Source organism: Camelus dromedarius, chromosome 1 (assembly GCF_036321535.1).
Source record: "Camelus dromedarius isolate mCamDro1 chromosome 1, mCamDro1.pat, whole genome shotgun sequence".
NCBI lineage: Eukaryota > Metazoa > Chordata > Mammalia > Artiodactyla > Camelidae > Camelus > Camelus dromedarius.
The window spans coordinates 37,737,830-37,763,792 of NC_087436.1; the positions used below are offsets into that span (position 1 = coordinate 37,737,830).

At 40.5% G+C, this 25,963-nt stretch overlaps 1 protein-coding gene and 1 non-coding gene across 2 annotated transcripts in view; one reads left to right on the forward strand and one right to left on the reverse strand.

Annotated features, from left to right (window-relative positions):
- Nucleotides 1–14,211: 14,211 nt before the first annotated feature.
- On the reverse strand, nt 14,212–14,284 carry TRNAT-GGU (transfer RNA threonine (anticodon GGU)). The gene has a single exon. It is a non-coding gene; the product is annotated as a tRNA-Thr (tRNA).
- A 9,600-nt stretch (nt 14,285–23,884) lies between these two features.
- NDNF (neuron derived neurotrophic factor) overlaps nt 23,885–25,963 on the forward strand; it is a 37,063-nt gene continuing 34,984 nt past the window's right edge. Inside the window, exon 1 of the mRNA XM_031466681.2 lies at nt 23,885–24,437. The gene's annotated coding sequence lies outside the window, so the exon portion shown is untranslated. The remainder of the gene's footprint in view (nt 24,438–25,963) is intronic.

Consider the following 25,963-nt stretch of genomic DNA (forward strand, 5'->3'; position numbering starts at 1 on the left):
CATAGAAGAGACCCACTTCTAAAGCTTTTCCCACTGAAAGTTACCTCATAAAAACAGGTAGATAATGCCTTTTCTTTCTTTCTTTTTAAAAAATAACTCTTTTCCTTTTACATACATAGCATTACCATTTAAAAACACATGCCATTTGAAGACATATTTTTTATTTTCTGAAAATCTTTACATCTCTAACACATTATTTCGCTAAGCTATAGCAATGCAGAGTTCTCTTTTTAAAATTTTTTCCTCCGATATATTTCACAGGTTTAATGACAACAAATGAAAATATCTTAGTTGTAAAATGTGTCTTAAAATCAGAGGGAACTTGCTTAATGAGTCAGAAATGGAAAATACAATTCAAAGAGATTTAAATAAAAACCCTAAAACTAAAGCACTTAAAAAGATAATAAAACCTCAAGTGTGGAAACACACACACAAAGATTAAACGTATAAAAGACAAACGTACATATGTCTCTCAAGATCTCAAAGAAACAATAAGGTTGTGTGTTCACACATCCTTGCCCCGTTTACAGAACTATATTTAAGCTGCATATTTTACTATTTGCTAATGCAAATGGCATACTAAAGTTACAAATTACATTCCATTCCTGTTTGCCGTTGCTGACGTGACAATAAAAATTTTCTTTATTAACTGAAATTTGTCATGATTTACCCTTAGTTCAGTATACTTAAGCTTCTAAAGCAGTTTTTTTTCATTTTCTTACTATAATGATAATCACTAATATTTTAAAAGCATTTACTTAATGTTTTATGGCATATTATGTTTTATAAGTAAACATGGCTTTGGAATTAACTATTAACTTACTACCTGTAGGAAGCACAATTCTGAGGAAGCAAAGTTATGATGCAACATGCAAGCATTTTAGTAGGAGGCTTCCGGCCTTCAGCCTAATAAGCTTCCTCTGCCTGTCATCCCCCAAGTCACTTTCAACAATTGATGAAGAGAAATCTAGCAACTTCTCAGCAAGCTCTTTGAGGTAGTGATTGCAGATATCAAAGAGTACATGTTTCATAAAGCAGGTCTGAGCCACCATGATATCACTGGAAATACTATGATTCTTCTTGCCTCTGTGAAAGCTGAGGGGAATTTTTTTATCATTTTTATATAAGTTTCAGGTGTACAGGATCATAATTCAACATCTATATATACTACAGAGTGATTCACCACCACACAGGTGACCCCAAGAGGATTTTTTAAAATTAAATTGAAATAGTATTAGTACTTTCTTAAAGTTCTTCTCCAAAGCCCTCACAACTAAAAAATAATTTTTAAAGCTTCAAGAGTAAAAGTTCTTCCTTACATAATGTACTTAATAAAATTTAGCAAATAGATTAAGGTTCTCAAAAACTAACAGCAATTTTATGGTCTTCCTTTAAATCATTTGTCAAAATAAAGATTCAAATATTGGTTTTTTTCCTCAATATATTGAGAAATAAGTGACATCTATTACTGTATAAGTTTAAGGCATACAGCAAGATGGTTTGATTTACATGTATTGTGAAATGATTACCATTATAGGTTCAGCTAACATCCATCTTCTCGTATAGATACAGTAAACTGAAAAGAAAGAAGAAAAGAAAGGAAAAAAAGTCTCCTTGTGATGAACACTCTGTATTTTCTCACCAACTTGCCTATATATCATGTATCAGTGTTAGGTCTCACCATCATGTTGCACATTACATCCCAAGCATTTATTTATCTCATAACTGGAAATTTGTACCTTTTGATCCCATTCCTCCAATTTCTCCTCCCTCCCACCCTCCACCTAGGTAAGCACAAATCTGACCTCTTTTTCTATGAGTTTTAAAAATACATATATTCCACAGAGAAGTGAGATTAAACAGTATTTGTCTTTGTCTGACTAATTTCACTTAGCATAATGCCTACAAGGTCCATCCATGTTGTCACAAATGTTCCTTGTATTTTAATGGCTGAATAATATTCCATTTTGTATATATGTAAAAACTTCTTTATCCATTCATTCATCAATGAACACTTAGGTTGTTTCCATGTTGTGGCTATTGTAAATATGCTGCTATGAACACCAGGGTACTGGTATTTTTTCAGGTTAGTGTTTTTGTTTCTTTTGGATGTATTCCCAGAAGTGGAATTGCTGGATCATATGGTATTTCTGTTTTTAATTTTGCAAGGATCCTCCATACTGTTTTCCAGTGTTTTACATGTGAATGTCCAGTTGTCCCAGCATTGTTTATTAAAGAGACTGTCCTTTCTCCATTGAGTATTCTTGGCTCCCTTGTCAAATATTGGTCATATATGCTTGGGTTTATTTCTGGGTTCTTGATTTTGTTCCATTAATCTATTTGTCTGGTTTTATTTTTGGTTTGGGGGGATTGTTTTGGTTTGTTTTGCCAGTATTATGCTGTTTTCATGGCTAAAGCTTCATAGAATAGCTTAAAATCAGAAAGTGGAATTCCTTCTGCTTTGTTCCTCTTTCTTATGATTTCTTGGGCTATTCAGGGTCTTTTCTGGTTTCATATAAATTTTAGAAGTATTGTTCCTACTTCTGTAAAAATGCCATTGAAATCCTGATAGGTCTTGTATTGAATGTATAGATGGCTTTTGGTAGTATTGACATTTTAACAATATTAATTCTTCCAGTCCCTGAGCAAGTTAATTTTCTATTTATTTATATCTTCTTTGCTTTCTTTTATCAATGTCTTGTAGTTCTCAGAATATAGATCTTTCACCTCCTTAGGTAAATTTATGCCTAAATATTTGGTTGTTTTTGATGCTATTCTAAATGGGATGGGGTTTTTTTTCCTGAAAGTTCGTTGTTAGTGTACAGAAATGCTACTGATTTCATGTGTTAAGTTTGTATCCTGCAACTTTATTGAATTAATTGACTAGATCTAACAGTTTCTTGATTAAGTCTTTAGGATTTTCTATATATAAAATCATGTCATCTGCAAATAAAGACAATTTACTTCTTACTTTCCAATTATGATATCTTTTATTTCTTTTTTCTGGCAAGATTGCTCTAGCTAGGACCTCCTGTACTATGTTGAATAGGAGGAGCAAAATGTTGGCACTCTTTTTTTGCTCCTGATCTTAGAGGAAAAGCTTTCAACCGTAAATATAAGTATGATGTTAGCTGCAGGCTTGTCATATGTGGCCTTTATTATGTTGAGATATGTTCCTTCTATGCCTAATTTGTTTAGAGTTTTTATCATGAATGGATGTTGAATTTTGTCAAATGCTTTTTCTGCACCTATTGAAATGGTCATATGATCCTTATCTTTCTTTCTATTAATGTGATGTATTGATTTGTGTATGTTGAACCATCCTTATATCCTAGGGATAACAAACATTAGGCATGGATTTAATGTTATATGTACAAATACAAAAGTAGTTCACACGCTATAAATTTTACTTATCAAATCTTCATACTTTGAAATATCTAGAAACTCATTTTCCAGTCCTAACGCTAGACAACTAAATTAATTTACTGTGAGATTGTGGGATGGTTTGTTATATAAATGACTTCACGCCATTGATGTTTGGCATAAATGACAAAGGTGGCACTAAAGTCAGCCTCCTCACATTACTTCACTAGTAAATGCAAGAGAGTGTGAGCCATTGACTCCAATGCCCTACACCTCTGAGTTCCTCAATACTTCAAGAACTATTTCAGATTTTACCTCTTTTATGAGATTCTACTCCACCCCAAATCAGAAACCACCTTTTCATTCAGTAAGCTACCATTTTTGTCCTTGGATTTCTAAGTCTCTCACATCATCCATCACTTTCTACTTAATAACAGAATTATTAGCATATGTTTTATCTCCCTCTTCCAAATTGAGAGAGGACTGGGATCCTGGCATATTCATCTTTGCATCTTGAAAGCTCTCATCACAGTATCTCCCATTACCAACCTGGGACCATCTGGACCATCATCACTCCATCCTCCTGATACTTGGGGGATTGCCTCTTCCTGGTAAAGGCTAAAGCCTCGCACTGTGTCTTATATCCTCCTTCCCACCTCCTTAGGGATCTCCTGCCGCTGGTTATTCTCTTTTCCTTCTTTATTGGATTCTTCCCATCAGCAAAAAATCACGCACAAGTCTCTTCTAAAACTTTCTTTACAAACTGATACACCGTTGCAACTAGCATGCTATCTCTCCTCTCCCTTAACAGCTAAACTTCTTGAAAGCATTTCCTACACATGCTGTCACCACGTCCACAGCACTCACTCATTTCTGAGCCCTGTATGATCTGGCTTCTATCCTCATCACTCAAACGAAGCTGTTATCACAAGAGACACCAATGATCTTCTGGTTGCTGAATCCAATGGGTACTTCTTAAAAGTTTTTTTTTGGCCTCTCTATGTCACCTAACACTATTGACCATTCTTCCCTCTTTCAAGTGCTCTCTTCCCTTAAACTTCTGTGACATTTTATGCTCCTGGATTTCTTCCTGAGTCTCAACCCATCTCTTAAAATGTGGACTTTGGTCAGTGTTCTGTCCTTGGCTTTTTTCTGTTCCGAGTCTACACACTTTCCCTGAACAGTCGCCTAATCCACAGTTTCAGATGCCATTAGACTGGTTTTGTATCTTTGTTTTATCTCCAGCCTAGACGCCTCTTCTGAATATTTTACCTCCATAAAGCCTGCTAGACTCTTCTGTTTGGATGGTCCATACACACCCAAAGTGCAGCACGTCCCAAGAAAAACTCATCATATTTTCTCCTTTAACCCAAATCTGTTGCTTATGTTTTGTTTCTCATCGCATTGAAAGGTGGTTCTTTAAATCAAGTTTCCCAGTCAGAAACCGGAGTATCTTCCCTGAATTGTCCTTCTCTTATATTCTATATATTCCACTAAACACTGAACTCTGCTCATTCTAACATCAAAGTTTTTTGCATATGGTCCCTGTTCTCCAATCTCTCTCCCATTACCCTGGGTAAGACCACCATAAATTCTAACCTGGATTTCTGCCATGCCTTCTGACTCATCACCCTTCCTCCAGTCCTGGTTTCTGGTAACTCATTTTTCCACACTGACAGCTGAGTAAACTTGACAAATACAAATCATCCCCCAGTCAAACACTTCAATCACACTAGTGATTTGTAGGACAAAGTCCAACTTCCTTAAGATAGTTTACAAGAGTGTGTGCATAACCTGGTTGTTGCTGACTTCTCTGGCCTCATCTGTGGTCACACCCACTTCAAACTCAACATTCCAGCTCTCCTAACATCTCTGAGTTCCCTCAACAGGCTGTGCTCTCTCACCTTGGGCCCTACTCACCTGCTTCTCCCAATGTCTAGATCACCCTTATACCCACCTCTCAACCCCTTTGCAAGGCTGGCTCCTTCTCACGTACCAAGTCTCTCAGTAGCCCCTCCCTGCAGAAAATTTCCACTAACTTACTGCACCTGGGTCTGGTGTTTGTCAGGTATTTGTCCTAGTACCTCTAGTGGCATCTTACACTTTGTAGGTCATACATAATTGTTCTTGCCTGTTGACCTACCTGCATGCTCATGAATCGGGACTGTGTCTATTCTGTGCACAGCCATAACCTAATGGTGCATACCATGGCTATGCAACACTTGGTACCTAGCAGTGATCAATGTGTATTGAAGAGATCATAGGTGCTCGAAAATGTATATAGTATGTGATGGCTTTTAAAAAGCCATCAAAACTACCACAATGGGGAGAAAAGGGCTGCTGGTCTTGGTTAGATAGTTTTGTTTTGGTTTTTTGCCATGTGACTAACTGTAAGATAATGGTTTCATCTAAGCAAGTCAATTACATGGTCATACACATAAGCCATAGGGCAATTCTAACAAATTATATTTTCATATGTCCATAGATGGACACAGATTGCCACATCATAACACTTGGGTCACCCTGGGGTAATCAACACTGAACTCTAAGAAGATCCAAATAAATGAATTGGCTAAGAGAAATTCTATACATTCATGATTTTAAACCCAATCTGTGTATGAATTTACACATTATAATATTTAAATTGAAGAAGTAATTTATCATAGATTATACTAAACTGCCAGAGAAATCACTTTTCTTTATGCTGGAAAAGTCTAGTCATTTACAAATGGAAATGAATTCTTCAGCTCAGTTTATAAGATTCACATAAAAGGTAACATTTTTAACTGTCCAAAATGGCTAGCTGCATGGAAGAAATAAGTAAACAGCAGTGTGATTAAATCCTAGAAAGTGTTCAGTACCTAACTGGCAATAGCTAGACAAGCAAGGATCACCTTTTTCAATTCCCGCATCACACAGATGAGAAAAATGAGTCCCGAGAGGTCAGGTTTAATTGTGCAGGTCACCCCGCCATATCCAGGCAAAACCCCCGTCTTGTTAGTAGGATCACAGAAGAACCCATGTGTCACACCTTCCTGCCCAGTGCTCTTTCCATTGCATTTCACTGTCCCTGACCACCCTCACCTCCTTTCATTTGCAGCTTGTGTGAACACCCTCAGCATGGCTTAGAATTTCTAAGTCTTCCTGCAATATTGAGAAAGCATTTCAATGGCATGTTTTCTAGCTACTGTTGTAAAAAAATTTTTTTAGTGAACTCTTATCTGGAATCACAATATTAAAAAAACAGGTAAAAATCAATGAATGAGATTTTCAGGAAATTTAAATCTTCATTGTTTGTGGAACCCCTGAAGCCCTTACAAATGTTCAAAATATCCAGGGAACAGAGTTGGAAAACTACTCCAAGCTGAGGGAAGTGGATATTTGGCAGCCAGAGTTTTGGATTCTGCCATTCTCCTTGGACTTGAAGAGAGCCAGTTGACATGGCAAAGCGTTACTTTAGCATTCTTACATGTTTTAATCATGTTGATTTTTTTTTCTTTTTTTTTTTTTTAGCCACAATCAAGCACTGAATAATTACTACAATAAGATAACAATGTAACTTGGAACTCAGCCAAAATGGTAGAAAACTGGGGGCAGGGGAGGGGTTCTTGTGCTTTTTTTTTCCTTCTTTGTCACTTTACATCCATTCATTCAACAATTTAAAATTTGTTTATGTGTTTGTTTTTATACTATTTTCCCCTGAGGGGCTTTGGTCACCAGCAAATTGGCTAGTGCTTCTGCAACTTAAGAGACCTGACCTAGGGAAGGCAACAACATTTTTTTATTAACATACTTTATGTTGTAGACACTGGCCAGTCATTCAAGCATCCATGTATTCCATCTGCCATGTTTTGCTTTCCTCCCATTCATGACTCCAAGTCTACTCCATACTTCGTCTCCTTGTAAGTCTTCAGTGCCTATTTCACTCTGGCTCTCTCATGAATGAAGCCATGTCTAACTCACCTGAAGATGACTAAGATTGCTTCCTTCTTCCTTCCTTTAAACCCTTATGGCATTTGCTCAGACTTCTTTTATAATACTAGGATTCATCAGTGTTAGAGTTTTCATGGTACTTGTCTCCTCTCTGCCTCATCATCCACTCCTCTCCACACTCCGCAGGGCACACTTCTGTTTTGGAGACACTCACTTTCTTACTTACATACCGATCCATTGGAGCATCTAGCTCAATGCCTTGGAAAAAAGAATGGGATTTGGGAAAGATGAATTGAAGACAAATCCTTGCCTTACAATTTTTCTAAACTAATATGTTGGTTATGTAACTTTTCTGTACCTCAGTTTCCCCATCTGGAAAATGGGGAGAATGCCTGTTCATAATCTTTTAGTTAAGACTGCAAATAACGCATACAAGGTCCTCAGCCCTGGGCTAGTAAGAGAGGTCTATCATTACTAAGTACATGATTTAATTCATATAGCCTGGAGCTTTGGTCTGCAGATTACTGTGGCTACAGCAACAGTCTTTCCACCAGATGCAGACACCTGCATGCATAGGTATGTAGGCCGGAACCTGGCCTGTAAACTGTCTTGTAAAGGCTGATTTTCTTTCTCCCCAATCTATTTTGTAGTCCTGAGCACACATAAGTCAGTGAGACATGACAGAAAGAACCATTTGGAGTAAGAAAATCTGGTCTTCAACCTAAGCCTAAATGTTTGCCTGATAGTGAGGAAGCCAGACCTTTAGACCCTCAGGTTTCCATGCATAAAACCAGAAGAATCCTATCATATTTACCTCACAGATTTTAAGTGAGGAGCAGAGAGAATTACAGAAAGAAGAGCCATTTGGAAACTGTAAAGGGAAATACAAATATAAATTAAATATTTAGTTGGTTTTTTAAAATTTTTCAGTAGGTATAATACAAACTTTGTACACAATCAAAAAAATACAAATGGGTATCCAGCGAAAGGCCAGTCTTTCCTTCACTCCTGTCCCCCAGCCACTCAGCTCCCCTCACTAGGGGCAACAGATGTTATCATTTCTTGTTTATCCTTCCAAATATGTTTATATATTTATATGCAATATATTAATAACTTTTTAAAAACTCACCAACAGCCCCCCCACAGCTTCCCCTAGCCTCCCCCAGCCTAAGGTTTCACTTGTCACTTTTAAAGCCAGAAACACCCAAGGGTGACACCTTGCATGGTTGCAGTTGGCCATCTTGCACTGTTGACCATACTGACCATTAAGGGGCACTCAGTCACTGAGAAAGAGTGTCATAATTCTGAAAAGCCATCATTCTCAGCACACAGTCCCCCAGGGAGCATAGGACCCAGTGAAGCCCAAAGTTGCTGCATCTTCTGCTCAGAACCACAATAACTAAATGGTCCCTATTCTCACACATTCCAACTGAAGCCACAATCCACTGAAAATCAATTGTTCTACTTTTTTTCCTCTGCATGCCCCTTGCTCAACTTGGATGCATATGAAATGCTTTATTCTGATTTTCCCTATCTTTGCTTGAAATTTTGGTTTGTATCCCTGAAACAATGTTAATCTTTGGCTGATGTTTGTGTGATATTTACATCCTACCATATTCCCAAGAATATTGTGCAAATTAATTAAAAGTGTCATTTTTACCAAGCTCTTCCAAATCTTTAGGTAAAAAGTCTTAAGTATGTGGCTTTAATATTAGAGTCTCTCTAATATTAAACTACTTCCAGATGAATGCTGTAAACCCTGAAACTTCTTAAAGACTGTATTCTTAAAAGTCTTCTGGTACTTCCTGAATTTTGAAGATGACTCTTAATATGATCAAGGTTAACGTTTTAATTGATCATCTGTGTTACCTTTCAGTCACTTATTCAGTCAGGGTCCAATCAGAAGGCACAAACCCAGTCTGTTCTTTAAATAGTGAGAATTGACTATAAGTGGGTATCAGAGAACTGAAAAGGGCACCCTGGGGGCAAAAAGGGAACACGGAGGTCTCCCAGAGGTAGCAACTGAGAAAGCAGAGGGCTCCCCGGGACACAAAGAAAAGAGGTGGAATCGTTAAAACCCGTGAGCCTGGAGTTAGAAGCGTGGAGGAACTTGGTGGAGCTAAAACTCGGATCTCTAAGGATGAGACAGAAACTCACGCTGCTGTGTCTGAGCTGCGACCCATGTCCTGGACCTCTGAGCTCCGGATGCTGGTGTCCCAGACGGGGTGTGATGAGGCTGACTCCACAGGCTGGGAAAACCGTGAGCTGGCATCCACTGCTGCTCCTGCGGAGTACCACCACGGCCAAGCGGAGAAGCCCTGCCGGGTAGCCCTGCGGGGTGAGGCACAGGGCACAGGAAGCCAAGGCGGCAGCAGCGGGAATACAACAGGAAGTGCTCCTTCTCCCTCCGCCCGCCTTGCGTTCACCCCCATCATCCACTGGCAGAGCCAGGCCTGCAGCAGCGGGCCAAGCAGAATTGTTTAGCCAGCTCCCAGCCTGCACACCACAGAGCAGGGAGGAAGAGGGAGATGGGGCGCGAAACAGAGTGAAAAGAGTTTAGCACCGGGCACAAAATGCTGTATACGTAGCACGTGTATTTCTCTTCCAAAGGGGAACCTCATATATGTTCAGACTTTGAAAAAAGAATCATTCCCAAAGCCTGTGATGAGGTAAGAACTGAAAAGTCCCTCATGGTTTTAGGAAGATCTGTGAACTTTCCCCTGCTTCTCAAATATTGTTCAATAGAATGCATAAATTATTCTCTTCTATACTTTTGGGGTAACAAAAATACACTGGAAGTGTTTGCTGAAATACCTTAATATGACTCACAGTTAAGAATCAGGTGGATTAGACATGCTTTCTCCATCCCCACTCTGAAGCAGAACTAGTCCTCCAACCTGAGTGAATATCTGTCCCTTGAGATTAGGTGTTTCACCCTTGAATTAGGTGTTTCACCCTTGAATTAGGTGTTTCACCCGCTGAGGGATGTCATATAAAAACAAGACATGTTGTGTTTCCTTTGGGTTAGAAGCAATTAAGTTGATCTTTAGTTTGGTTCTTCCCATTCATATTATAAAAATGACTTTCTAGAACAAAGATAGTGCCAGGAACCTACAACAGACCTGGAGGTGTGTGTGTTTCTGTGAGTGTGTGTACTTGTGTCAAACACGATGTACGAGAATCGGTATCCCAAAAGAAAAGTGAGAGTAGAGCTGATGCCATATTCCTCTTATCCCTGACCTAATTCCGTAAAATTTAGCCCCAAACATAGCACATCTTGGAAAGAACACTAAAATGACATTCCAAATTAATACCACATCTTTTGAATTATGTTGATTATGCTGTTGAGTTTTTGAGCCTGTGAGTCCATGAGTTGAGGTAGATTAAAAATGGCCACAAATTCCTTACAGATCCTTTCATCAAGAAGTGGAGTCTACTTCCTCACCTCTTGAATCTGGGCTGGCTTTGAGAGTTGCGTTGATCAATAAAATGAGGCAGAAGTGACATTGTGTGGCCTCTGTGGCAGACCTCATCTCTGCCCCCTTTCTTACAGGCCTTGGGGTTCATTGCCCACTGCTCTCCTGCATTTCCTGTCTCTTTAGGGTCTTCTGGGTGCTTGCCATCACTGTGGATCAGACAAGATTCCCTCCTGCCTTCCTCTAGCCAGCGCTATCTCACCTCCCATGCATGCAAAGCCGCAATGGCCTGAGATATTTAGGTGGTTCCATAGCAAATATTTAATTTATTTTAATGTTTATGAGATAAAAGACATAACCAGCATGTGAAACAGATATTACTGTTTAGGTTGTTAATTTCCTTTTTAAGCAAGCTATTTAGTAAAAAAAAAAAATGTAGGTCTACAGTTTAAACAAATCAAGTAAGTGATAGTAAAGTGCAAGTAAATATGGAAAACTTTTGGAAAATTCTCCTTTAAGGCATATTGGCTCAACTCCCACTTTGTACAAGTACACAATCCAATTTATCTTCTCTCCTTTTACTAAGAGGACCTTTCTAACTTCAAGATCCTCCCTGATTCAACTTTCTGTCATCTTTCCTTTCACTCAAATTGCCCATGAAAATCAAACAACTCTTTGAAGCTTTTCTAACTGCTAGTGAGATGGAAATTCTTGAAACAGGCTACTCGTCCACCTCCATCCTGTCCCCCTCCCCTAGTAAATGTCGTTGTACCTTTCTGTTTTCTCATTACGTAAATACTGACCAACGTTATCTCCAGATTTTGTGTTAAGTCCTATATCATCCCTTTTTTCTTGGGCTTCTCAGCTCCTCTGGTGCACTGGCTCCTCTGTATTCTCCTGCATCCTTCACTTCTCAGGTCCTCTGCCCCCAAGCCCTTTACTGACTCTCCTTAACCCTCATCATTTTACCGCCTGTCTTTATTTTCTTATCACTCTCGATTTTAAGTTCTTAAATACTACCTCCCTTCTCTTCGTTCTTTTCCTCCTCTTTATCCCTGCCTCCCACTGCCTTTATTCTTCCTCATCTTGTGTTTTTCCCCCTACATGTGTCTTGTTGGACTTGCCTTGAAATACAGAGGGAGAGCAAGTAGGAGACTGGTTAATGTGTTTGCTCATGTAAAGATGAAGAGAGTCAGGCATTTTAGCACTTTTGAAGTTCTTTCTGCACTTGGATCCTGCTTGATTTGTATCACCTATTCCCTTAAGAACATTCTCACTCAAAATAAATTACAAACATTTTGGTCTGGAATTGATGGGGTATAAGATTATCTTTAGTTCTTGAAAGAGACTTTGTGTTGAACACAAATTACATATTCCTCATAAGTCAGTGTGCCATTTCCCACGTAGATAAGTCTTTGAAAAGTTCTTTCAAAATCAGAATGATTTTCCTCTGTTTTGACAGATATACAAATGAGTTCTTTGGAGTTTAGTGTTTCAAATGACCTCTGAGTTTCTAACCTCTTTGAATTTTCATAATGTTATTCTCTTCTAATTGCAGAAAAATGTCTAACCCCTAAATTTTCAGTTTCTTCACAGTAGGAGTTCCCCTGGATTTTGACCGAGTAGTTTAAGGTTTGGGGATTGGAAGTGATACAATATCACTAGGATTATCACATTAATAAAAATGTATAAACTTAGAAATATAGACAGCTACTGATAAAATGCTAGGAAGTCAAAGGAGAAAAACTCAAGGCTCTTATTGGTAATATTTTATGGAGAGAACATGTCATATAAGGAATAATCTGAAGAAATGAAGTGGATTTAGACTATACAGTCTAAGTTTACATTTGTGGAAATCAAATTTTTCTTTCATAACACCAAGAGTTTTCAGACTTCACATCAGACTCTATCCGAATGAAAGCTGTTTCCCCCAAATAATTTCATTGGTTAATTTACAATTTATTAGCCAGAAAAGAAGAGGCTTTACTGCTTTTAAATGACTTGAAATAATGCAATTTTTTTCTTCAATAGAGCATATGAGAGTTGAGAAGTTGTGCTCATAAAATGAAAACCACCTCTGTTTCTCATTACCTTCCACATACAGATTTTGAATTTATAGGGTAGTGATTCATATTTGATCTAGTTTCATAAAAGAATCTGATTTGGCACGATGAAGTAAATATTAATACCTTTGTTTCCTAGATGTGATATTTAAGTATAGAAATGTGAAAAAATCCAGTGTCAACTGGTCTAATCCAATAAGGAATTTAATATATTTGAGTCTGTTAACACACACTGAGAAACCTTAACAGAATTTACGCATCATGCTATTCTAGTCAAGAAAAGTTTTATTTTCTCAAAGGGAAAATTTTTATATACCAGACTATCAAGAAACAGTTAAACCTGGATGTTGATATGACTGAAATTGACTTATTCTTGAATTCTGTAGTTCACTCCCCACATATGTGAGGGACTACCTTGAATTCATTCCAAAAGAAGAGGAGAGAGTTTCAGAGCAAAAAGCACTGCCTGGGTTCAAATTTCTTCTTGGCAAAAAAATGTCAAGTTCTGACAGCCTCTAAGTAGCCTCGTCTCTAAAATGGGGATCATAATGATACCTACCGATGATGGCTCTTGTGGGAACAAGTGAGCAGTAACAGTAGCAGGCGTGCAGAAACCACCCAATTAAAAACTGGAATTAGACAGTCAAAAGGTTAATAAGGAGATGCCCCCCCCCCTTTTTTTTTAAGTAATTGAGCTCCAGGGTTAACAAGTTCCCTGTAATGGAAACATGGAAACTGGTAGAATCAAAGGTATATACAGTCATATGTCTGCTTTTCATGAGCTGCATATGTTAAGATTATAAAAAATTTTGTTAGTCCTTCTGTCCGCAATATTTTTCATAGACAAGCCAGTTTGTCAAGTGCCATTAGGGAAGGACTCACACTGTGTCAACAGCATGGAGTTTAAACGATTTTTGAGTGAAAGACTCAGGCAGCTACATCACGTTGGACTATTCCGCCTCCTTCTGGCTTAATCTTCCAGACTTGTGACCTGAGAAGTTTGTGGCTAGAACTGATGAATTAGCACACTTTGTGAAAACAATATGTGTGGTTAAATTTGCTCTTATAGAGTGCCAAGGAGCCACCAACCCAAATTCTGTGGTCAAATCTTTTTTTTTTTTTAATTGCTTATTAACATTAGAGAACCAGAAAAAGAAATAAATACATGAAAATAGTTGATAGAGAGGCTCCAAATAATACATCTGGACAACCTGGGGAGCTGGTTAAGAGTAGAGGCTTTGGGGTCAGACAGAATGAGGTTCAGGTCACTTGTGTCCCTAAACCTCAATTTCCTCAACTGTGAAATGCGGAAAATTACGCTTTTCACTCTTTGTTTTAAGAAATAAACTAGATAAAATTTGTAAAAGGGAGGTTATTAGGTATACCACATTTTATAAACATGAAATTGTTCATTCTTTTTTCTTTTACCCTCTTAACAGAAGCACTGGGGATTGAACCCAGGACCTTATGCACACCAAGCACATGCTCTACCACTGAGCTATACCCACCACCCCTGAAATTGCTCATTTTGGTCATCTTAAAGAGCAAGTTCTGAATGATTCCATTCATTTTATTTTTTTCACTTGCAAATGTTTTTCTGATTAAGCAGGGGCAAGTGCTTTGTGTATTTTAAGGCAAGTTGAATCCAAGGAATTAGACATGTGCCTACTTATGTCTCAGGCATGTTACATATCAAAAAAGTTTAATTCTGTCAATAAAATTTCTATCAGGGAAATTGTATTCCCATTTTACAGATGAGAAAACTGAGCTTCAGAGAGATTAAATAACTTTCCAAGTTCACACAGTCTCAAAGTTATGGAGTGGCACTGTAGGAAACTCTGCACAAGACCTTGGATTCAGAAGCCTGTGTTCCTTCCACTCCATCTGAGGCCCTTCAGCTTCATAACATTGAAAAAATAACCAGCTTTTGTGTCTGAGTGGCCTTCAGGCAGTATGATATCACTGGCATGCAACTATCAGGCACTTGGGCCAAACTGCCTGCATGAAAGAGTTTTCTTAATGTCTGTGTCTAAACAAGTCGTGGGAGGTAGAAAATAAAGCAATTTTTAAAAGACCACAAATTATAGGAACATATTAATCATATCATCCTGGACTCCCTGTTATATCTAAGAATACCTTCCTACCCCTGTTTCTTTCAGCCTTTTTTCTCCTCTAGACTGGCCCAGTGTTTTTCACATCCCTTTTTTGGTGTGTGCACACAGCTACAATACCCTCACCACACTGCTGCTAGCTTCGCTTGCATGGTCTGCCACTGCTACATGATCAACACGGGGCAGGCTACTGAAAACAGCAGTCCATGCCGACTTGGTCAACCAGCCTGGACCAACAATGGTGGTGGAATACCACAGGCTGAGACTCAATGTCAGCAGTGGATTCCTTCTTCCAGGATGTAAGATGTACTCCAGAAATGCTTTTCTGAATTAACATTAAAAAATAGTTTTTCTATCACATTACTGATAAAGTATGATAGATCAATTAGTAAAATCCTTCACAGGAAATGCAATGAATGAGCAGATATATACAACTGACCCTTGAACAGGACAAGTTTTGTGTGTGTGTGTGTGTGTGTGTTTTATTGAAGTATAGTCAGTTTACAATGTTGTGTCAGTTTCTGGTGTACAACGTGTTTCAGTCGTATATATACATACTTATATTCCTTTTCATATTGTTTTTCATTACAACAAGATATTGAATATAGTTCCCTGTGCTATACAGAAGAAATTTGTTGTTTATCTATTTTATATATAGTATCTGCAAATCTCGAACTCCCAGTTTATCCCGTCCCACTCCCTTTCCCCCCTAGTAACCATAAGTTTGTTTTCTACATCTGTGAGTCTGTTTCTCTTTTGTAAGTAAGTTCATTTCTTCCTTCCTTCCTTCCTTCCTCTCTTTCTTTCTTTCTCTTTCTTTCTTCCTTCCTTCCTTTCTTTCTTCCTTTCTTTTCTTCCTTTCTTCCTTTCTTTCTTTTTTTTAGATTCCACTTGTCAGTGATATCATATGGTATTTTTCTTTCTCTTTCTGGCTTACTTCACTTAGAATGACATTCTCCAGGGTCATCCATGTTGATTCAAATGGCATTATTTTACTAAATTGTATGGCTGAGTAGTATTCCATTGTATAAATATACCACAATTTCTTTATCCAGTCATCTGTCAATGGGCATTTAGGTTGCTTCCATGTCTTGGCTATTGTAAATAGTGCTGCTATGAACATTGGGGTGTATGTATCTTTTCAAATTAAAGTTGAGGGATATATGTCCAGGAGTGGGATTGCTGGATCAAATGGTAACTCTATTTTTAGTTTTTTAAGGAATCTCTACACTGTTTTCCATAATGACTGCACAAAACCACTTTCCTACCAACAGTGTAGGAGGGTTCCCTTTTCTCCACACACTCTCCAGCATTTATCGTTTGTGAACATTTTTGTGATGACCATCTCGACTAGTGTGAGGTGACATCTCATTATAGTTTTGATTTGCATTTCTCTGATAATTAGCAATATTGAGCATTTTTTCATGTGCCTATTGGTCATTTGTATGTCTTCATTGGAGAATTGCTTGTTTAAGTCTTCTGCTCATTTTTGGATTGGGTTGTTTGTTTTTCATTATTAAGTTCTGTGAGCTGTTCATATACTCTGGAAATTAAGCCCTTGCCAATCGCATCATTTGCAAATATTTTCTTCCATTCCGTAGGTTGTCTTTTTGTTTTCCTTATGGTTTCCTTTGCTGTGCAAATGCTTATAAGTTTAATTAGGTCCCATTTGTTAATTTTTGCTTATATTTCTATTTCCTGGGTAGACTTCCATAGGAGGACATTGCTAAGATTTGTCAGAAAATGTTTTGCCTATGTTTTCTTCTAGGAGGTTTATAGTGTGTTGTCTTATGTTTAAGTCTTTAAGCCATTTTGAGTTTATTTTTTAACACTAGTTTGAACTATGGAGGTCCATTTATACATGGATTGTGGAGTTTTTTTCCAATAAATACTATAGTATTACATGGTTCAATCAATGGATAAGGAACCTTGGATATAAAAGGCCTGAGCATCTGAGGATTTTAGTATCCATAGTGGGTCCTGGAACCAATCCCCCAAGGATACCAAGGGGATACTGTACTTTGAAATGCAACAAATAGTGGATTTTACATAAGAGGAACCCATTTACTATAATCAAAAGAATGCCAGGAGTGTCCCCCTTAAGTGTGGCAAACAATGCTTGCTTTAATGTTTTATTTGTTTAGGTTTTACTTCTTGCCAAGAGAAATGAAACGCAAACCTCTTCTTACAACACAGTCACTCCACTCTGCCCAACCTACATATCGAATTTCTTCTTCTATATTAATTCCATTACCAAATCCATCCCAGCTAAACTCTTCTGTTTTCTGCCTCTTAATGTATCGTGGTATTTCTTTCCTCCAAACCTTTCCCAATAACATTTCTGTGGCTTTGATGCTCTCAGTCTCCTCTGCATGAACTTTCCCAATGGTGAAAAAGTTATATGCTGCAATTTTTCCTACTCCCTTGGCAATTATCATTTGGTGTCTGATGTTGTGACCAATATTTGAGAGCCAACTACCTTGTCACTATTGTGCTATATGCTCTCTGAGGGCAGGGGCAACATCTGTCTTTTAATAACATCCTCAGGATCTATCAGGTAATAGACACTCAATAAATATTTATTGACTTTTCCTGGGCAAACACTATGTTTTAGATTTTGGTTGGGGGATAGGTATCTCTTTAGCATTGAATTCAGTGCCTTGAATAAAAAAATTTTTTTTGATGTACTAAATTAATCTTTGGAAATCCATGCAAAATTGTTTAAGTTTTCTAATAAAATTTTTCATCTTTTTTAATTCAGTGATTCTTTTGTAAGATGATGATTCTGATTTAAATGAAATGTATATAAATGTACTATAATGATTTACAAATTTCCCACTGTACTTCTCAAACAAGCTAAAACTCAAGAAAAATGTGTTAATCTTATCTACACCTTTAAAATTAAATAGTGGGTTTTTTTGGCTTTTTTTTATTTTTTGGTGTGTGTTGATACTGTCATGTAACATTTTATCTATTTATTTATTTTTCATGAATATACATATATTCATTTTCACATTTTTTCACCATAAGTTACTACAAGATATTGAATATAGTTCCTTGTGCTATACAGCATAAATAAGTGAAGTAAGCCAGAAAAAGAAAGAAAAATACCATATGATATCACTTATATGTGGAATCTAAAAAAAAAAAAAAAAAAAAAAAAAAAGACAAATGAACTTATTTACAAAACAGAAACAGACTCACAGACAAAGAAAACAAACTTATGGTTACCAGGAGGGTAGTGGGGGTTTTTTGTTTGCTTGTTTTTTAGTAACATTTTCTGAATATGTCAGAGTCTTTGCTGTTCCTTCTTCCTTCAAACCCTCATTGACTCCACACCCCCATCCTATAACCCAAGAGTGCTGACCCATCTTCTGGGTCCCTGTTTAGATGTTACTTCCTCCAAGAATCTGTCCCTAATGTCCCACTCCCATCCTTCTCACAGACTTGCTCAGTACCTCATGGCTCCCTACTATATCACATGGTGATTACTTAATTCTCCACTAGATTAGACTCCTGAAAGCAAGCACCCTGCTTATTCTTTTTTCCCAGCAGCTAGCAGAGTGCCCGGCATGTAGCAAGTGCTCTGCAAGTATTTAGTAAGTGAATAAATGCCCTCAAGAAGGATGAAAGGGGATTCAGGCCTAATGTTTCCACTGAACATTGATTCGGTGTGTAAAAGTCATCAAATTAGAGGTCATCATTAATTTTTGAAGGGAACTTAGAGAACTTAGAGAATTGTGTAACAGCTTCTGCCGTGGAGAGGGTAGGGTGGAGAAGGGATTGAAACTGAGCCAACAGACAAAAGAATGTTTGGTACTGATTCAGGGAAAATGCCCAGGCATGCTGTGATAGTGTTTTATCCAAGCTTCAAGATTTGTATGTTGGTTTCCACCAGTTCTTTTGTCCCAGACTCCTGGAGTAGAGGTGTCCACTCCAACACTCTATAGAGTTAAGCACATGTATAGAAGGGTCTGTTTACATTGTGTAAAATAAGAAATACATTGGACAAATACATGTGACTTGGTGGCCAATCTATAAGCAGAATTCTATGATCAGCCTGTGAAGACCTTTCAATCTCTTTTCATGATTAGGCCTATTCTGTATGGCACTTAGAATCATTGAGAAGCCCAAGTAGCTTTTCTCTATGTGGGTTATTTCTATCAGTTTCCAATATACTAAGACTTAAAACAGACATTTAAAAATATTTATTAATTTCTTTTAAAGCAACTATAGTATATCTACTACATGTTGACATAAAAATCATTCTTTTCTGAAAATAACTATACTTTCCAAGGAAATTAATTTAGTGAGAAAAGTGGCATTGTTTTACATTTTTGCAAGTCTCTTTAATGTCTGGCTTAGAAGACAGCTGGATCTGCATAGCACTTCTGTATTCAATCTGTTTCGATATGTTGTTTTGTTTGAAGTCAATGAGGAGTATCTGGTTTCACAGAGATAAGTAGTTGGACAATGAAGTAACATTTCAAGAACCTACTCACATAATTCTGGATATTCTTCTTTGATGCTATGCCAAAACTCAACAAGTGGTAGTTTCTTAAACCTTATAATTGCAATATGGAATATGAAACCACATCAGTTAACTTTTCATTCTCTGTTATATTAAAATTCATTGGTCTGTCTTGTACTTTGAGTGGATTTTTAATTTTAGAACATCATGCATTATTGGTCATTTGGAAAATGCTGGCTCACTGCATTATGCAGATCTTCCAAATGTCAATGTAGTTTATTGTACAATATCAAAAAAAACCTCCACATTAATTAAAAGGATCATAGTTCTATTAGAAAAGGGTTTATGTATTGGGAAGCTGGCAAGCTCATGGTGACAGATACAGGTTTTCTAAATTCTATATTTTTCCCTTGTAAGCTCAAATTTTTCATTGACAATAAATACTGCTGGTTATTTACCTTGAAATGACAGGCTCACTTAATTTGTTTTAAAAAAAAATGTCTGTCGAATATCCAAGTGTGAATAACCATAGTTTGTCTGTCATTTGTTTTCTTGAGTAAAAATATGTTTCATGAAAAAAAGCAGCTAGTTTAGCTCACAATTCAATTACACAAGTGTTTCAATTCAGGACTAACACTGTACTTTGGTATGCAGCAGAAGTTTTATGTGTGCCTCCCATTTTGTGATAGAGAATATTAAAAAGACAGAATCAAGGATAAAAATTTAATAATATTAATAATTTTTACTGTTTCATCAAAGACATTCTGAAGTGAAACTGACATTTTTGGCAGTGGGGGTGACAATAACTACTAGTAGGGTTTGCTGCCACTGCCCTGATTTGGGCTACGGTGCTGGCAGCTTCACCCGCCATTATTTTTGTACCATTAGTGCAAATGTCAACACCAGAACAAAAGGCAAACTGCCATCTTAGAATTAATATGATAATAACTGTGGCTTTACAGACCTCCCTGAAAGGGTCTCATGAACCCCCTAGGGGTCTTGGACCACGCTTTGAGGACTGCTGCCTTAACATAAGGGCTAGGACTTCTCTTTAATAGACTTAAATTACACTCTTAAGTTTATAATAGTTGTGGAATTTTAATTGTTTCCCAATTGATTGAATATTTATGAATTTCATAGTTTAAAAGTAAGTTGAGATATAAGTAATCAAATATCTGCCAAACACTTGAGTACTGTATAGTGTCTTATGCTCACAAAACATCTGTAAACTCAGCTAATTTGTTCTGCTTTTAAACTTGGAAAAACAGACACTGAAGCTTAGTGAGATTAACCTATTTGTCCCACAGCAAATAATTTTCAGGGTTTAGAATTAAACCCTGTCTGACTGACTACATAATGCATGTTCTAAGAAAAACAGTGCATCACCCAAGTCTCAAAATACACTGAGGATACTTGCATACATAAAGACACACAATACCGTTGGCTTTACCAATGGCATATTTTTTTGAGAAGACAGTGATATCAATCTATACAAATCCTGATGTTCAAAACAGGGATATTTGGGAGAACTTTCATAAAAATGTCTTTCACAGAGTCCTTATAGAACTTCCCCAAAGACTCCATCTGTCATTGATTGGCTGAATTAATGACAAGTCCCTTTAACATCTTTTGGACTCAGTTTCTTCCCAACGACAATTTTAAAGCACTATCTCAGCCCCTGGTTTATGTAAACTCCCACCAACCCTGTAAGATTCAAGGGGTAGATACTGTTGCCACCACTGTACTGGGCAAGAACTGACCCCAGGAGAACTTCACAGACTTCTCAACCTTTCCCTCTCCACCTGCTTTCCCCTTAGCATCACTCAGTTAAGACCAGGTGTCTCATAGAAGAAAAACAAACAAAAGTGCAACTACAAAAATACTTTTCTCATCAGTTCTCTGCATCCCTTCAGAACCAAACTACCAGGTAAATGAGCTCCGTTCTCCGTCCCTGTCACTCCACCATCTCTACCTGCTGTTATCTGGACCCTGACACACACACAACATGAACTGCAATTGTTTCGGTCAAGATCACTGAGACATTCCTGAAAAGAGTAGCGGTCACTCTTTAGCCTGACTGTCTTGATCCCTCTGCCACCTTCTACCTTGGTCACCAGCACCCCCCACCCTTGGCTTCATCAACTGCTCCCTCCATTTCCTCTTCCCTCTTGGTCTCCATCTGTCTCTTTGAAGGCTCCTCTTCCCCCATCCAGCCCTAGAACACTGGTGTTCCACCACGTTCCTGAGTCTTGTCTCCCTGGCTGCCTTCCCCCTCTCCATAGCTTCAAGAAATATCTGAATGCTGATAATTCCTGAAGGATCCCTCCAGCATGGGTCTTCTCCCCCAGGAACTCTGTTTCTGGCTGCCTACATGGTGCAGATGTCCCACATGCACCCCCAACTCAACAAGTTTAAGGCAGAATTCCTTCCTTTCCTCTTAAAACTGCTTCTCACTGTACGTTGTTTCTCTTGGCAAATGGACCATCACCTGCCTTCTTGCTGCAGCCAAAAACCTAAAAGTCAGTCCAGACTACTCCTCCTCACCATTACCTTCCATGCCCCATCAGTCATTAGTCCTGCTATTCTATTTCCTAAATATCTCTAGAGCTGCCCCAGTCTCCCAACTGGTGCTTTCACTGCCTTAGTTAGGACCTAATTTTTCCTCCAGAAATAATCTCTTCACTGTTATGTATTTGTCCACCACAGTGCTTCCAGAGGTAACTTTCCAAAACTCACATTTGATGACATTTAAAAGCCTTCAAATCTGTCCCTGTTTAATACCCTTAATAGTAGCACCTTCCAAAAGTTCTGGCTCTTTGGGCCTGTAGCGCCTGGTGTGGCCTGGCCTTGCTCAGTCCAGCAGCAATCCAGCCACAGCTAGCTTCTCCCAGTTCCCAGGACACACTGTACACTTTGAAATTTTTCCTACCTTTCCACTTGCTTCTCTTTGTGGAAGTGCTTTCCTCCCCCTTTCTTGTTTGCCTGGCATTCTCTTCCTCATTAGAACTCTGCACTGAAATTTCTACCAAGAGTACCTTCTAAAGGGACGTTAGCTGTTTCCTTTTCCATGCCTCTGTGGGAACAAGCACAAACATACATTATAGCACTAATCATGTTTTCACTGATGCCTCTGTCTCCTCATCAGGCTGTGAACGCCCTAAAGGCCAGCACTATGTCTTACCTTGAAATCTCAGCACCAAGCCATATATAGTACACAGTAGGCACCTAAGAAATGTTTGTTGATGAAGTCTCCAACGACTCATTTGAGGCCATATCTCATAAGTGCAGAAGTCACTACTCCAGATCTTCTGAGCAGAGATCCAAAGGTCCTTTTTCTCCCACCTCATTCTCTCATCTACTAAAAATGTTTGCACAGTGATCTCAATGTCCCTTTTAGCGTTTAAAAATTCTAAGGCTTTTACAAAATGATTTTGTGGAGTATGATTGGTTTCATAAATCCACCTACTGCAGTGTTCTCATCTAGTAATCACAAAACTTCAGGAGCTGTGTTGGACTGCCCTCTATGACCAGGTATTCAACAAAACTACGACCTTGACAGGGTGGATTTTCATCTTATCTTCATTTCTTTGTGGCTATGAGAAGCAGGCAAGTATTTTCTCATTTTCTCATGGACGCTGTATCTTAATAAATCAAAAAATAAATTCAAGAGCCTAAACAACAGGAAACTATGTTTGCTGGAAACTAGGTTCACAGTAGTGAGAATGTGAGATCACTAAATCACTCAGGTTTTTTTCTTCTTTCTCCTAGGTTTTCCTGTGCCCAGGCCAGGTTGCTAATCAGGTAACTTCTTATCATAATTACCTAGTCAGTCTTAATGGCTTCACACACTCTGCTCTGTCTCTCTCTGGTCCAGTAGGGCCGCTCTTCAATTGTTAAAACAGCTGCTGAGTTTCAAACCAGAGAAGAAGGCTCGGAGTGCGCCGTGGGGGAGCGCTCCCCGAGTGACGGCTGTGATAGGCAGGCGGCCGGGTGAAAAGTGGGACAAGAATGCACAGTTTGCACACTCTGCTTTCCGCCTCCAACCTTCTCAGTTTAGCTCGTCTCCCCACCTCACTCCCTAATCAACCTGCGTTCCCCCGTTATTGTGCAGCCGGGTCTCCCTGACAGCGCGATGGTCCCGAGTACGCCTCTCCCTGGGTTTTGTAGCTTGAGGGGGTCTCGGCGGGCCTCCCTCGCCTTCTCTGCGCCTGGCTGGGAGGTAAGGATGGGAGTATGCCCTCCGCGATGCCGCCCGCGAGGGTCCCTGTTTGAAGAGCGCTGGGTCGCAGTGTGTGTGTGTGTGTGTGTGTGTGTGTGTGTGTGTGTGTGTGTGTGTGTGTGTGTGTGTGTGTGTGTGTGTGTGTGTGTGTGTGTGTGTGTGTGTGTTCGCGCGCGCGCGCGCGGTGGCGCGCAGCGGGAGGGAAGGAGGAACTGAGCGGGAGGCAGTGGGCAGAGAAGGGAGGGGGAGGGCGGGCAGCGGTGGGGCGGGAGGGGGAGCGGCTCTGGGCTTCAGCTGTGACACTCGGGAGCGATCACACACTCCCCGCTCGGAGCCGAGAGAGAGCGGAGCGAACCAAGCCGCGCACACGCCGCTGCCGCCCAGTGCGCCCGGCTCTCCCTGAGCGGCGCTCCAGCCTGGAGCGGGTGCCCCGAGCGGCCACCCGCCCAGCCCGGGCCAGCTCAGCTCCGCGCTGCAGCATCCTCCAGCCGCCAGGTCCCCGCACGCTCCCCGCCTTTTAAAAGGACCTCCCGCCGCTTCCTGGCTCTGCCCCGGGATCCCCCAGTCCCGCGCTCCTCCTTGCTCCACTTCGCAGCAACTTCGGCGGCCGCGCGCCACCAGCTCTTGCCCGCCTTTGAAGTTTGCGACGTCGGCCGCAAAGTTGGGACACTTAGGCCGGTTTAATTTTTCTCTTTTAACTGCGTCCTCTACCCTACCACCCCCCACCCCAAGTCCCTTTGGTTCCTGAGTACTGGTGCTTAACATCTTGGCCGGAGCCGGGGACTTGGACTGTTTCGCACGCCACACCTCGGGGAGGGATATTTCCTCTTCCCTCCCAGGAAAAACAAACATTTTTTTAAGGTAAGTAGCGAGAGGAAAGCAAACCCCGACGTCCCGACGCCTTAGCCCGCCACCCGAGACCTGACACAAGGAGCGTTCACACTCGAGGGCTCATCTGGGATGTGGGGGGTGGAGGCGCAGGTCCTCTAACTCGGCGGGGCCCCGCTAGGTTCTCGGTCACCGCTGGGCGAGAGCGTTGGATCCCGAGGAGCCGAAAGCGTGCGGGTATTGGAACTGATCTCCCTCGGTTCTCCAGACTGTTTTGGTGGCTGAGCGGTCCCAGCGGTTTTAGGAGGAGGTGGAGAGACAGTGCACGGGCCGGGGCCACAGGGTCCGGTACCCAGGGTGCGGTGGAGTCCGGGGAGCCGCAGAGCCCTTATCTTCTACTTGGCCTGGACATTTTCTTTGCCCGTCTGCTAGAGGGCTGCTGCCTCCCTCTCCGGGTTCATGCCCTCTGCCCGCCGCTGGAGAAAGTCTGTGAGACTGGGGTCTTGCAGGGCGCGACTGTGTGTGAGGCGAAAAGCCGGGGGTCTGGACAGCGCGCGGGGTTCGCCCACGGGCAGGGAGCGCGCGGGTTCCTGGCGGGCGGTCCCAAGCCGCGCACTCCTGGGCGCTAGGCTCTCCCTCTGCGCTGCCAGGCCGACCCCCTACCGCTCTGGGTCCTCATTTGTCCCCTGTGTGGTGGGCGAGCATCGTTAAAGAAACTTCCTCGAGCTGAGCAGGGTGGCCTGGGACCGGATCCTACTTTTGCCGGGAAAGCAGAGCAGCTGCCGAGCGGACTCTCCTTCCCGCCCCAAACGGAGCAACAGGGCGTCATGCCCTAACCTGGTCTGTGCGGGAGTTGGGGTTCTTTCTAGTGCGCGCACCCTTTAGGACTGAAGTCAGGGCGGGCCCGACATTCAGGATCCGAACCAGTAGTTCCAAGTCCCAGCTGTTCTCTTGGGGCACTTCACAAACCTCTGATTTTGGGGTGCGGTTTCGGTTCATTGCGCTCCCTGTTGCCCCCTCCCCACTGTGCATTCCCGCATCCCGCCCCCGGAGGTCTAGGCGGGAGAATTCCCGCAGCCCCCTGCACCCGCTGCGTGCGGGTCACCGAAATCCTTGGAGTTTCCTGCCGGCACCTTCGCGCTGCCGCTGAGCTGTCCTTCCGGCCCGGTCGAGGTTCCCCTCGCGGTCCCCTTCGGGGCGCTGTCCATCTGCTCTGGGTACAAGTAGCTCCCTGAAACCAAGACCTTGAGCGGGAAATGAACCTGAGAAAATGTTTCTGGGTTGGTTTGTGTATTTTTTAACAGAGTTCTTTTTTTATCAACTTAGTTGGGTTGCAAATTTGTTTACTTCTCATCTCGGTCCCGCTAAATCACACACACTATATGTATTTTTTTCATTTCTTTGCTGATCTCTCCGAACACACTACCCTCTCTTCCCCCCTCCACCCCTCCTCCTCCTGCCTCGCTTCCTGAACCCTTTTTCTTCTCTGAAGGAGGGAATCTCCGCACCTCCTCCTCTCCTCCTCCCACCCGGTCCCTGAGCGGCTGTGAGAACCAGGG